This window comes from Pygoscelis adeliae, unplaced genomic scaffold, assembly GCF_000699105.1.
Source record: "Pygoscelis adeliae isolate BGI_AS28 unplaced genomic scaffold, ASM69910v1 Scaffold71, whole genome shotgun sequence".
NCBI lineage: Eukaryota > Metazoa > Chordata > Aves > Sphenisciformes > Spheniscidae > Pygoscelis > Pygoscelis adeliae.
Window position 1 is genome coordinate 4,849,515 of NW_008824356.1, and position 15,365 is coordinate 4,864,879.

Genomic DNA, 15,365 nt, shown 5'->3' on the forward strand with positions numbered 1-15,365 from the left:
CCTCAAAGGGAAGAGGGGACGAAGGTGTGTGGCCCCTTTTTAATTACTTCCCATTTTAATCTTGATTTGCACGTCGATCTCTCAGAACTGGGCCAGGGACTCTACAAAGCCCTTGTCAGCAACTCCCCCAATAATAAACAGGAAAAGGCTTAAGGGGCAAATCACTTGCATGTTAATGAGACTGTTTGCTGGAGTCAAGAGAGAAAACAGCAAACAAACAAATGGACTGAATTCCAGCGGCAGCTGTCTGCTCCTTAATCTCGGCTCGTCAGAGCTGCCCTTTGATGGGACACAATCTACACAAACGATTGTGCTAAATCTTCTAATCTACGTCCTCATTATTACATCCCTTCTTACGCATGTAAATCAGGGACAAACTCATTTTAATATGTAGATAGATTATGGAAGGGAAGGGGAGGGGATTGGAGGGGAAAGGAGCTGCTGGTGGTATCTGCGCCTGCCAGTTTGGAGGGGTGTTAATGAGGAGTGCAGGGAGGGGAGCTGTCTGCGTAGAACCCCAGGGTACCAGGAGGAGGAGGAGAAAGAGGAGGACCTGCTGTCAGGGCAAAAGGGGGAGTATAAAGGGGCGAGGACACTGGTGTTGGGATGCTGGAGAAGACACAGGTGTGGGGCAGCATTGGCAAGGCGATGTGATGGGTTGCTGAGGAGGACCTCACCTTGGCATCCCCCCAAGCCCTGTGCCCATGCACTCAGCTCCCGGCTTTGTTGAGGCGGGATGCTGGAGGAGGGCTTGGTGGTGTACAGGAGGGCTTGGTGGTGGCATAGCGAGAGGTGACAGGGCCACACTGCGGCGGCATGCCGGGGCCCTGGCATTGTCCCTGGGTGCCTTGCAGTGCAGGGCCTCCTTGCAGCACAGCACCGTGGTCTCCACCCCTCCTCAACCCACCCACTCCTGGGACTGTTAGTCAGTGGACTGAGGATCAGACCAACCAGCTTCACCCAGGTTGGACCAGCAGGCTAACACCTCAGGCTGCAGAGGCCAAGGATGCAGCCTACATAGCCTCCAAACAAATGTCATTAGAGCTCTGATTATGATCTTTAATAATGTTCAAAATAGTTGCTTTTACAACAAACACAACTGTGGGAAAAAGAGCTCTCCTGCATTTCCCTGCCTCCGGCATCTCCTAATCCAATTGCCAACCTGCAACCTCTCCCTTAATCTTCTTCTTCCACTGGAACAAGGTGGGAGAACAGCAAGGTCATGCAGCACCAGCCTTATTTATCTAAGCCACCTCGTCTTCCTCTGATCCAGGAGGGGAAATAGAGGAAAAAATATTTTAAAAACAGCCTGGTTAGTTCACAAATTCCCCATTGACCTCACACCTGTGAAGGAAGGATGCAGAAGATAAGCAGTAGGTTGGAGCACAAAAGGTGAGTATAGAAGAACAGCAGAGGCATGCAGGAACATAATCAAAAAGGCCAAGCATAAAATAAGTTTGCAAGTAGCAGGATAATCAAAGGGAACAAGCAATCATTCTGTAAATTCATTAGTAGCAAGAGGAAGACTAAGCAAAATATTGGATCACTGCTCAACAGGGAGTGAAAATTATTGACAGAGGATAATATTAGAGAAACTAATAACAGTGATAAATAGGTAAGATCTTGGCATAGAATAAGGAAAGAGTATGGTAGAGGTAATGTTGTCGAGTTAGATGCATTCAGATTCATTGGGTGTAATGAGCTTCATTGTAGGTACTTAGAGATTTGGCTACAGCAGTCTCAGAGTCAGTAGTGGCTGTCTTCCAGAACCTGTAGAGACGTGGTGGAGTACAGGAAAACCACAGGCATCGCTCTTTAAAAAGTGAAGGAAAGGGTGATGGGTAATTATGGACCAATCACCTTAGTTCCCATTCCCATTAAAATTCTGGAATAAATCACCAAGTTATCTCTAAATATCAAAGGCAAAATGAGACAATCACTTGCATTCAGTGTGGATTTGTCAAGGATCAGCCCCTTCCAGCCACTCTAATTTCTTGCTGTCGCAAGGCAACAGGTCTTGTAGATAAGGAAGGAACAGAAGATGTTGTGTATCTTTACTTCAATAAGCTGTTTAGGCTCCATTTCAAAAGCTATCCTTATGAGTAAACTAGGGAAATATAAATTAGCAGAAACTACTGTTAGAGAGATAAAAAATTAGTTGAAAAACTGTGCTCAGCAAATAGTCCTCAGTGGTTTACTATCAAAATAAAGGATGTATTGAGAATAGCTCCACAAAGATCTATCCTGGGTCTGGTTCTGCTCACTGATTTAATTAACAACACGGATGACAAAAGAGAGAGTGGGCACATCAGGAAGACACAGACCTGGAAGGCACTTTAAGTACACTGGAGGACAGGCTTAGCATTCAAAATCATCTTGGCAAATTGGGAAAGTGGTTGAAAAAACATAGATGAAAGTCAGTAAGAAACCATGCAAGGAATTTCGGTGATGCAGAAAAAGTGAAATGCATAAACAGGGGTTGGGAAACAACTTGTTAGGCAGCAGTTCTTCCAAAAAAGCACTAGGGGTTAGAATAGATTACAAGCCCTGTCTGCTGTTGCAAAAAAGCAAACCTCCTACTGTAAGGAATAAATAAGACTACAGCTGTCATGACCTCTGGAAATTATCTTTCCTTTGAATCAGCATTGGAGAGACTTTAGTTGGTGTTCTGAGCCCAGTTCTGGCATTGCCTTTCAATGTGGACCCATTGGAGGTTGTCTAAAGGAGGGCAACGAGAATGATCACAGATCTGAGACATGTCCTGCAAGGAAAAACTGAAAGAAGTGGTGTTGTGTAACTTGAAGAGGGAGGACTGAGAGAGGATAAAAGAAAATCCCCAGGCACAAAAGCTGTAGAGGGAGAGGGAAAAATCTGTCCTCTGTGCCCATGGCACACAGGGAAGTCCACGGGAAATTGTAGCAAGAAAGGTCTGTGTTAGACATTAGGAGCAAAATTAAGAAAAATGGTGGGTGGGGGGCCGGGGGTGGGGTGGGTGAGACTGCAAGGGAGACACTGGAAGAGATTACTTAGGTGCTTTTCCATCTGTCAAGAATTAGAGAGGTATAGCCGGTCATGCCATGAGGCAGAGAGGAGGAAGAGACAGCCTCTCCAGGTCCCTTCCAGTCCTAGTTTTATAGGAGTCCATCTCCTCATTCCTGACATCCACCATCTAACCTTCAGCCATATTGGAGATGGAAGTACACAGGGAGGGATGAGGCATAAGGAAGTGCCACTGGTTCACTGAACACATCACTGCTCTCCTCACTCACACCCCGGTGTACGCTTACTAACCAGGAACGATGACATGATGGAGACCTGAGTGATGACAGATACCTAAGAGATGACCGAACCCTTGAGATGGACAAAGTGTTGGCCTCTACCATCTTCTGGGATCTGGCTAAAAGAAAAGGGCAGGGGCATGCCACCCAGATCACTGCCATGCCAGCCCATGACTGGTTGAGCATTGCCGCTAGAGTTAAAACAGTGGTATGGGCATCTGCCTCCCTATCACCACCAGATAACTGACCTGACTGCTGGTGCTGCTCCTCCCTGCTAGGAAATCTAAATCAAGCCATGGCTTGAAGACTTACTATAAACTGTCTACATACCTTAGTAGAAGTATCTATTTCTGCAACATTTCCCTGGGGAAATCTTGGGAGGCTGGAAATGTATCAGGCTGGAATAAGTATCCACCTCAAGTAATGGAGTTTCAAGTAAAGGTTGGAAATTTTTTCCTTGCTCCTTTCCCTCTATTCCCAGCTATTTTCAGTCTGTATGTTTGTCCTCTGTCACCTTCTTTCTTTGGCCCCATGCATTCCTGTTCATAGAATACAGTCATAGAATCATAGAATCTTTTATGTTGGAAAAGACTAAGATCATCAAGTCCAACCGTAAACTTAACACTGCCAAGGCCACCACTAAACCATGTCCCTAAGTGCCACATCTACACATCTTTTAATTGGAACAGGCAGCCTGTTCCAATGCTTGACAACCCTTTCGGTGAAGAAATTTTTCCTAATATCCAATCTAAACCTCCCCTGGCACAACTTGAGGCCATTTCCTCTCGTCCTATCGCTTGTTACTGGGGAGAAGAGACCGACACCCACCTCACTACAGCCTCCCTTCAGGTAGTTGTAGAGCGCGATGAGGTCTCCCCTGAGCCTCCCTTTCTCCAGGCTAAACAACCCCAGCTCCCTCAGCCGCTCCTCATAAGACTTGTTCTCCAGATCCTTCACCAGCTTCGTTGCCCTTCTCTGGACACGCTCCAGCACCTCAATGTCCTTCTTGTAGTGAGGGGCCCAAAACTGAACATAGTATTCGAGGTGTGGCCTTACCAGTGCTGAGTACAGGGGCACGATCGCTTCCCTAGTCCTGCTGGCCACACTATTTCTGATACAAGCCAGGATGCTTGTATCACACCATTGTATCACACTTGATGTTCCACACACCCTTGTCTGTCTGAGGAGCACACAGCCTTTCATGCTTTCTTTTGAGATGAGAGACAGACCACGAGAGGATCATGGTCCCTTGGCCAGATGGGCCTTGGACTTAAATTCACTATATCTGGGATTAAAGGTGGATGCATTCCCAGGCTCCATCTTTCTTCAGGCTGCTGTGAGCAGCTCACTGTCGTGTTCCAGCGGTTGTGTCGATTCTCACATTGCGTTGTCTGCCAGGCTAGGATATTAGCTCTGGTCTTCAAAGCTCTCAGAGTCAATTATGTCTGAGTCTGCATTTTCATCACGGCCCACCTGCTCCTTTGGGAAAACGCAGTTGACTAAGTCCATGATGAAGTGAGGGAAACTGGAGATGAAATGGAGATAAATGTCAAGGATTTTTGGCTACTGAGTAAGTTTGCAGAGGAAATACACTTCTCCAAACTGGATACGTTTAGGACACAGGGCAATGCTCCCTTTCTTAAGAAGCTTTTCCACTATAACAGAAAAGAGGGCTTAATATTATAAAGTATGATTAAAACAAACAAAAAAAAAACCCCAATAGTTCCTTCTTAACTGACTATATTGGCAGTTACCAAAACAGTTGAATGGTCATAAGGAAAAACGGTTTGAGACCCTAAGACATTCAGCAGCCCCCAGTATGCTTAAGGAAGAGCAGTATCGGGAAAGACACAGAGTGTACAGAAGATTGCAGGAAAACATGTCAAAGAGGTTGGGGAGGGAGGTGAGGAGGGTTGGGACAGGATGTGGTACATGGTGTATGAGTTTCCTGCAGTGCAGATGCCTTCACCAGGACCCATACGAGCCAAGCATGCAGGATGCAAGGGGTCAGCAGCATTGCACAGCTCCTGTGTCTGGCACTGGTGGCTACCACCAGTTAGCGGGCAAGTGTGCGAGAGTGAAAACATCTAATGTATTAAATGTTCCCCATGACAGAGCTCCTACAGTCCTACCAGTTACTCTGGGGAAATGTCTACAGTCTAATGTCATCCATCCCCTCTCAGTGCTCACCTTTATCCTGTGCATAGGTGAGCTGTGATCTGCATTTCACTTAGTGACTACCACTCCTGTTCCTGGTGCTAGCCCAAATCTTTAGTCTTCCTCATCAGATTTTGTACCTTTCTGGTAGCTGAGGGATTACTACTTAGTTATCCCTTAAGAAAGTCAGGCACATCTATGCATGGCTCACAGACCAAAACCACAAGTTCCCAGTCATTTTCTTTCCTCTTCTCTAGACTCTGTTCAGTTTGTCAGAGTCTTTTCCTTAAAAAACAAATGCACAAAACTGCACAGAAAATTTGAATCTTCACTCAACATTAGAGCAATATAGCATTAATGGGTGGCTCCACAATGTCATGCTTCTGAACATGGAGCTGTTTCAATCCTTTTCAGAGCTTTGTCATATTGCAAATGTACATTGTGATCACACCAAACTATTATTTCCAGCTGTTCTCACTGTCCGGCTGTCTGTCCCTCAGGCATATTTTTGGCTCTGGGATTTTCCCCCTACGACAGTTTGCTGAGTTGACTCCCACCTATGTTCTCTTTGCTGCAGCATTCTGGTTCTCTCTCCCTGATGGGCACAAATTCTCCCAACTCAGTATCATCTGCAAATGGCATTAATACGCAGCCTGGTCTGTGTTCTCCATTGTTTATGAAGACTTGAAGAAGGGCAGATTTAAACTCTCCTTGCTGGAGAACTTCTGTCCCAGCCTGACAGTTACACTCAGAGCCTATTATTTACAGTCATCAGGCTGCATTCTCATTCTCATTGATAACTCCTATCTGAAAATTCACAATAATTTTCCCAGTGGCAGTTTCACATTTTGTTAACTAGAACCTCAAGAACAGACCTGAAAAGGGAATTTTGTAATAAAAAAAAATAAACCACAGAGCTGAACAAAGCAGAGTGTATTTCCGACATGGGGCAAGAAGGTCACTTGAACCAGTTTCATTTCATTTGGATTGTGTCCTTGGCAATTCAACCTGAATTTATTTTGACAAACAAATCTTGTGAGTAGTTTTCCCACACGTTGAATGCATCTGTGGTGTTCCCTTCCTCTAACAGTTCCATAATGCTAAGACAGTTCAGTATGCACAGCAAAATTCCTCCTGTTATGATCGACTGATGGAAATTAGATTTTTGCCACAGCAATTGAGTCTAGCATTCTTTCCCCCTTTGGAAGATAAATTTATCTATCATGGTTCTTTCTTCAGCACCTAGCTCTGTGGCATCCAAATGTAGCAGAAAAATAATACAACCACAGCCCGGAACAAGAACTTATTTTTAATCTTCGCCCTTGTTCTGAGGCAGAGGAGTATGCATTTGTGCTGTGCCATTACTGCAAAAGCAGAATAATACCTTGTCCCCCTTAGAGTGGCATCCATCTTGCCTAACTTTAGATGTCTACACCTGAGCTAGTCATGGGCTACTTTTGTAATCAAATTATCTTGCCAATAAAATCAATGGAGACGCAATTCCTCTAATCCAGTGTGGACAACTATTTCAAGATAAGATGCACTGTGCCCTAGGCTCTATTGAGCCTATTGACCAGAGCCCTCTGGCTAGAATGGGAATGTGCTCAATGTAGACTCCCTACACTGTAGGTATTCACACTGGGTCTGATGAATCCCATTGCCGCATTGTGTTCTCTGGACATTATTTGACTACAGACCTCCAGTCACTCATTCTGATAGTTCCCATAGAGATGACAATAAGGAATTTTGGGGAAGTTTTTTCCTATTGCTGCTAACACAATGCCTTAGTCCAGATCCTCTGTGGTGCTCGGCTATTGCCTTTGATCATGAAAGCTCTCTTTGAAGGCTACCTACGTAAGTTTGTCCTGATTCACAAAGTCAGGGTCCAAGACAAGCAATGAAGGATTAGACCACGTCTATCAAAGAGCACAGAGGCATTTTTGCAGAATAAGAAATAGTCCCTGGGGTTAAGATCGGGCCTGCACAGGGTACTAGGCTTGGCAGCTGGCTGGTGTTCATCCACCCAGCAGTGCTGCTGATGGGTGGCTAGCTGTTGAGAGATCTTAATTTTGCAAGATAGCAGCTGCTGGTCACAGGGAATTACACTCAGTCACTTGTGAAGCCTGGTGTGCCTGTGTCTAAGCCAAGTCTGCTCTGTCCCTCAGCCCTGGCTCAGGGCACCCAGCTCCCCCGAGCGGGCTGAGCTGGGGTTTCACTCCCAGGGAGAGACCATCATCGCCCAGGGCCTTTCCCCGAGCTGCTTGGCTCCAGCTGGGATAACTGAGGTGGCGTAGCTCCTGTGCCGCTGCCTCAGCCCCACAGACGGGTCAGTGCAGCGCTGGGGCATCACGCTGTAAATTGGGGTGGTGAAAAGATCTGGGTTAGAAACAACCTCTTCCTGGGAGGCAAGGGGCATCTGCAGATGTGGATTTGGCCAGTGTCTTCAGCCTTGGGAGAAATGATGTTCAACACAGGTTGGTCCCTTGGGTCAAGTGAGACAGCTCGGGCTTGATGGCCTCTTGTACGTGTGTTAATATCCAGCACACAATACCCAAATATCCCCAGCATCCCCCCTCGCACCTGAGTCCTCCCAGGGAGCAAGGGCAGCTTTTGGAGACTCCTCATGAGGTCACTGGCCTCGGGAGCTGAAATCTCCCCTCCCCCACCTCTGTACACAACTGTTCCTCATTTACATAAATTATGTCTATTCAATTATCTGTCCAGATGTCCAAATTGTGCCACCAATGATCTGTGAATGAATTAAAAATGGAATATGATTTAATAATAACTGATTAGAAGGAGATTAGTTGTTATATAAAAAGGAAAAACCAAGAGATAGCTAGTTGCCCTTAATCCGAGCCAATCCACAGTAATTATAGAAATACAGTCTCGCTTGCTCGCCTTCCCCATTTCTCTTCTTCTCCCCCCTCATTTTCTCTCTTTCTCCTTTTCCCTTTTCTCTCTCTCCTCTCTCTTCTCTCCCCTCTCCTTTCTTTTTTTTTCCCTGGTCTCCATCCCTCCTGTGCCTTCTCTCCACTTTCTCCTCCTGATTATATGTACCTACATCAACAGAGTCAAAGCCCCTCTGGCTGCTGATACACCCGTGTAGCTGGGGACGTCCTGGCAGGTCTGACCAGCAAGAGCTTTCAGCTGCATTAATGTTCTGTCTTTCAAGCCATGTTAATGATGGTGTCTTTATACTCTCACTTTTCTGTTAAACATTTCTGGAATTGCTGGCTTTTCCCTGGGTTCCTAAGCCAGACTCTTTCACGGTTTCCCTCTCCGTGTCTTTCGTAGTCGTGCAGAGCAATTTCTACACTGTGCTGCATGTAATAAAATTATAATCAGCACAGAGGCTCTGGCTCCTCCTCTTGCACCAGGAAGAATCAGTAGCAAGTCCCTGAGCCACCACGGTGTCTCTCCCTGGAGAAGTGCACCCAGACTTTTCCAGGAAACTTGTAATGGATTTATTTTTTCAGTGGTATTTTCTCCTCTCCCAAGCACAATACCCCAGAGCCAGGCTGAAAGAGAGAGTGTAGCACTTGTCTAGGTATTGGAGGCAGAAAAAATGGGAGAGAAAAATACAGCACCCTGCTACCTGAATGCTCTGTGGGCGTCCCCCACCTTGTCTAACAGAGCTCACTCCCTCCCTCCCTCCTAGCTGTCACCCACCTATGTCAGCTGGGACTCCTGGTGCAAACCTCCTTCACACGCTGTGATTTGCAATGGCATGAAGCTGAATAACTAAAAACTATTATTAGTTTATTTTTACTCCTCTTGTAAATTAGAACAAGGAAAAAAAAAACAACATATTTGCTGATGTTCACTGCTGAGCTGGAGTGGACTGTTTATTTCAGGTAATTTCATAACGTGATTTGGAAACTATCAGTTAACAACCTAAGTCAAATTTACCTCCTAGCTCAACATGGAGCTTGTCAGATGTGGGCAGTGATGATTAGGGATATGGCTTAGAAAAACACTCTTTTACAAGAAAAATTAAGCTGAAAACCCAAGCATATTCACTGTCATAGACTCATCTGCCTGTACGAAGGTACCAGATATTTAAAACCTTCAATGTCTTGGCTTACTATGTAAATGGTGTCTTCCCTCACACCCCATTTCTGAGTTAAAAGCTCTGCTCCCCCTTCAGATGTCGCCCTTGAGAGCACTGCTCACAGCAGCAGGTCCACCTTTCCCTCTTCTAAGCACTAAGCCATCTGCAGTCCATATCCCTTCCCCCCAAAACTAGCCATAAATGGCTGCTCCATCTCTCAGGGACAACTGCAGTGTTTGGAAAGTCAACTGAACCAGCTCTTGTGTTCCTCCAGCATCAATTTAAACCCACGTTCCCAAGCTGTGCCTGTACTAAGATCTACCCTGTATCATTGACATTGGTGAGATCAGATCAGGCTCAGCACTTGCACAGGAATTCGAGGCTGAGATCTTGGCTTTGCTGCAGAGAGGTCTGAGCTAACAGGGAGGGGAGAAGGACCAAGCACGGCTCAGGCTCCAAAAATGTCAGGTGCAGCAGTGCTGTGCATGGAAGTATTTGCATATAATATTATTCACAAACATCTATTTGAAGTATCTAATCTAGACTTTTATGATGTGTCCATTACCATGGCATCTGAGCATCCTATGAATGTAATTCAACACAAATAATTTGATATAAATAACACTTTGTATGTTGGTGCTTTTGTTAACTTTAGGGAGTTTTGTTCTCTCAAAGAAAACTTTAGGGAGGAGTTTCTTTTAGTGGTATGGTGATCAGTTCTCTGCCTTTTTAATTATTACAGACTTCCTCAGCTTAGGTAAAGACTGTAGTGCCAGCTTTACAGGAGCTGCTGCATTTTGAGGTATGCAGCCTGGCTCTGTGCAGCTGGAGAGCATAACCCTGGTTGGCTCTACCAAGGAGGAACAGGGATCAGAGAGACCAAAGGTCTAAAGCCCGGAGAGAAAACTTAACATATGATTTAATGGGCTGGAGACCATTTTGCTGAGGTCACTGATGACATTGTGATGGCAGTTGGTGGTTATTTTACCCTTTAATGCACCTTTTATTTTATTTCTTTAAAATAGAAGTGTATTTCTAGACACAAAGGAATTTAATGTTAGAATTTAGTTAATGCTACAGCTGCACCAACAACCAGCAAACGTTTCACAAAATAAGTTTCGAGAATGTTAGCATCAAAAAACCCCAACCATTTAAAAAGTAATCAAAATTAATTACTACAAAATATGTAAAGTTTTGATTACCCTGTCATTCATCCCCTTTCATTAGCACAAATGTAAATGTGAAGATTTACTTTGTCATTCCAGTAACATGCAGAGTCTGGGTCAATTATCTTGTTTTTCCTGTGGAAAGCCCACCTTGCTCTTCAAAAATATTTACGAAGGTTTATTCTGGTGAGCTAGTCTGTGTAAGTGCTGGAAGCACAGGGTCCATATTTATTCCCTGTTTAGTTGGTAACTCCAGGATGGACTGTTAGTTCCAAAGGAAGCTGATCAAGAGCTTGTTAAGGTAACGTGCCTCCTTCACAGGTCACTGCGAGCAAAATAATTCATTAATTGTAATTTCTGTGTTGTTGCCAAATTTTACGATGTTGCCTTGTATCTTACTGTATTTGTGGTCTTCACAAAGACCTCTAAGAAGCAAGAGATTACAAGAAAATTTCAGCTTTTATTAAAAAATGTCTCCACCACCCCTGCTGCAAAAGGTTTGACAACATCAACTGGAGCCATTCTAGTGCTCAAAAAAAGAAGCTTAATACGTTATTTAAAGCCTTCCATAATTTTCAACCTAATATATTTATTTTTTTATGGACTTAATTAAAAAACTTTGGACTTTTGGGATTTTGCAGTGAGTGTTTTTATATGAGCATTGATAATTAAAACGTTAGCACTCTGTGGCTAGAAGACGTGTTCAGCAGACTTTGAAGGATATTATTTACATATGATTTGGCTTTGATAGTCTTACCTTTTTGAGTAATATTGTACTCACAAGTAGTTCCATTGGCTTCTGTGAGTATTATTCAATATGATAATATGAGGAGAGGTAGCAAATCTGCCCCTTAGGTTAATGCAAGACAAGCCATAGTTACTGAAGGTATATTAATGCTTTATTTTTTGAAAAAAGTGTTTTGTTCTGTTTTATAAATCCATTTCTGAAGCCCACATGAAAGCATTATGCACCTTGGTATTTCTGTTGCAGAGATTCAAAGTTAAAGGGATTACTGAAATGTTTCTCTACCGTTGATTTTCCCAGGTTGAGATCTATGTTAGGGGATGTGTGAACTGGAAGCACAATCAAACCCTTAACACACGTCACCTTTTCATTCTCCTTTTTTTTGCATTGTTTCCATCAGGGTTTTGGTACCTGCTTTTCTAACGGTTAACCACCTCTGGAGGAACCTCGGTTTGAAGCTGGTTTTGTTGATGGTTGTAATGGAGTTTTTTGGGGAAAGGATGTTCATTTACAACAAATCTAAGAACATATTGCAATGCCCTGAGCAATGTTTAGCTTTATTTTTCAGTGTAGGTTTTGTCAGGAGTCTGAAGACAAAGGGCAGTGCCATGGCATGAGCAGAGGGACCAGGAGCACTGCAGCCCAGCCCTACCCTAACTTCATCATAAGACGGTGGCTTTTAGCACACCAAAGCCAGGTGACTTCTCCAGGCCACCTCATGCACAGGACCTTCACCAGCTGATGCACCTGCACGCCGCCGGGAGAGGCAGTGGCACCATCCTGCACTTCCTGGACTTCGCCCAGCCTCAGTCCTGAGGAGCAAGCACTGCTTTCCTTCCAGGGTCTCCAAACGCTCTAGTTCAGTTCAAAGTACTTCTGTGTCTCTTTAACCCATTCCCATCTAACAAACACGCCTATGTCCTGGCTCATTCCCCTGGGCTCCACCTCTGCCTCGCAAACAAAACCTCTGGCAGGTGGCTGTGAGCCAGCTTTGCCTGTGCTCCACCATACCCGAGTAGCAGCACTGATAGAGGCTTCCCCCATCCCAGACTGTCAAAATGCTCTTTTAAGTCTTCTAGGTTGGGTTGTAAAGAGCCTGGGGAGTGAGGCCATGGCATTTGCAGAAATCCATGCTGACCTGAAGGTGGGCTGCTCAGCTCCACGCAAGGATGAAGGCAGAGATGCGTTGCTAAACAGAGGCTATTTTCCGACAGAACAGGACATGTTTTCCGACAAAATGGGATGCATATTGGAAGATACCATGCAAGGATGTAAGATGAGAAAGAGGCCCAGGAGCATTCATAAACCATGGACCTATCCCAAGCAACCCAAAGTTGGGATAGACATGAGATATCCCAGCTGCTAATACAGAGTCCAAGGAAACAAAAGGGCACCCTGGGCTCATTTTGCTGTCTCGGTCCTTTGGGTCACCAAGGGGGAAGCCGATGGGACTCCAGTGATTCAAACCAAAGTGGTATAAGTGACACCTGCTGCTAGATGCCTGGGCAGCCGGAACACAACCTTCCTCCCTGCCACAGGAGCAAGGGTACCATGAGGTCACGGCGAGCCTCCACACAGCCCTGGTTTGGGAATATCACTTGTTTACACCCTCCTGGGGTTGCCTGGATGAGGGATTTTTTGACTCCATCCCTCCACCGTAATTACCCATGACCGTGCGTTCTGTTGGCTCCGTGGCTTCAGTTAGACATTCCATGGCTCTGTCTGCCCTGCAGGTTATTAATTCATTAGGGGAGGCCAGGAGGCACTAACGACTGTTGGTGCTGAAGACCTGGCACCTCCACTGTAGATGTTTGGAGCGATTTCTTTGGATTAGCTCTTCTCTGGTGCCATGGATTTAAGACCTATTAGCAGCCGGAGGGTGCTGGGAGAGGGACCACATACCACATCATCTTCCCATCCTGTTTCATCCGCAAGGACGCCAGGTTGCATCTCCTGAGACCCCTGTGCAACACAAAGCGCAGCAATGGAGGCAATCGGGACCTCCGCATCCGGAATGCACTCTGGATCCAAAAGCCATGTTCAATGTAGACTCATTAGTCGCCGAGTCCGACCTGTGTAAGCTGTCTGGCTGTAAGCTTTGTCTGTGCTGGAGCACATATTTTAGAAGGTCTAAGTGGGAAAGACCATCCCTCAGGTAAACAGTTTTAACGCTGGAATGTTAGAGGTGGCTGTAAGTCAGGTTTTCTCATACTGTGGGAAATTCTAACATTTTAAAGTATTTTCTTTCCACGGAGAATTAATGTTGTGATTTTAAAATGCTGTTTTGTAACTTCGTTTCATTTTTTTTCTACTAGTCTTACAGGTCATCAGCAACAGCTGATGGCAAGCGCTGCCTGCAGTATACACACACCTATTGCTGGCAGCACACCATGACTGACAAGGGGGATAGTGACTCCTATTTTATATTTTAAAATCATTAAGGTAATCAGACACTTCATGGCACATGAAATATTTCCCACTTTTGGCAGCGTGAAGATTCTCTGCTGTGTTATAATGAAAGAATTTTCCATCAATTTAGTATTCACTCAGTACTATGTAGCAAATGTACTTAACAGTTCGAAAATTAAAATGAAAATAGATTTCAATGATTTTTCACGATATAATGTGATAATAGTACAATAATATAAAATGAAAAATGCATAAATTAAGATGAGAAAATACATTTCAGAACAATTTTGTAAAACAGTTTCAAAATATATTGCTGTAGGAATTTCTGTAAGCAACTATCTATTTTTCTGTCAAAAGCCCAAACATTTCCATCAAGACAGCTTTTTTTCCAACAAGAAGCTCTTTTGAAAATGTCTTGCCTACTCTACTAATTATTCTCACTGTGAAAAATCCAGGCCTTATATTAATACTTATATTTAATTAAATTAATTAATTTAATTATGAAATAGTTAGCTTGACCTTCTGGTGCTGAATCCTGTTATGCCTTTGTCTAATAAATTAAAGAACCTTCCGCCCTCCGAAAGCATCTCTCCTAACTACTTACAGGGGGTGACCAAGCCACCTCCTAATTTTCTCCCTAACAAGCTGAATAGATTGAGCTTCTTAATTCTCACTGTACAGCAGGTTTTCCAGCTCATGAGCTGTTCCTGAAGCTCTCATCTGAATAGTTTCCAGTTCTTCGGTGTAATTTTTGGAAATGCAGACACCAGAAGTGGACACAATATGAATCCGTTACGGTCTTGGGATGCCAAGATCATCCTCATCCTGCTAGGAAATATTTTCTTGCCGATACATGCAAAAATTGTGTAGCTCCAATAGAGCAGTTTACACCAAATATCCATGTTTAGTTTTTATTATATGTCACATCTCCTCCATCCTCCTCAGAGGCACTGCTTCCCATGACAGCAACCCGTGACCTTCATTTTCTGTTCTGAGATATATGATCTTGCATTTGGCTATATTAAAATCACATATTGTTCAAATGAGCAGAGCCTGCCAAGTGATCCAGATTGCTCGGTATAACTGACCTGCTCCCATTATTATTTATATCACTCCACCAATTTTTATGTCAAGTAGGAACCATCACCAGCATTGATTTCGTATTTTCTTCCGAGTCGCCACAAAGATATTGCACAGTATGGACCAAGAACCGATCTCTAGGCAGCCCATCTTCGAAACTTCTCTGCCACTGGACAATTCCCTGCTGAATTTTTCAGAACCACTAATTAGTTGGGTTTAATTCGTTTAATGTGTGTAATTCCAATTTCACCTCAAGCTAATTTTTTACCAAGAAGGTCATGGGGTGCCAAGCAAAGTGCTAACCCAACACCTAAATGCGCCGTGACAACAGCTACTTCCACACCGCTTTATTTCTCCCTCTCCTGGAAAACAAGTTGCACTCAAAACAGTGTTCCCCTTTGGGCACGCGTCCCCCGGGATTATTGGGATTGGGGATTTGGGCACCTTCCCCCCCCCGTGCGAAGCGGCACCGCAGC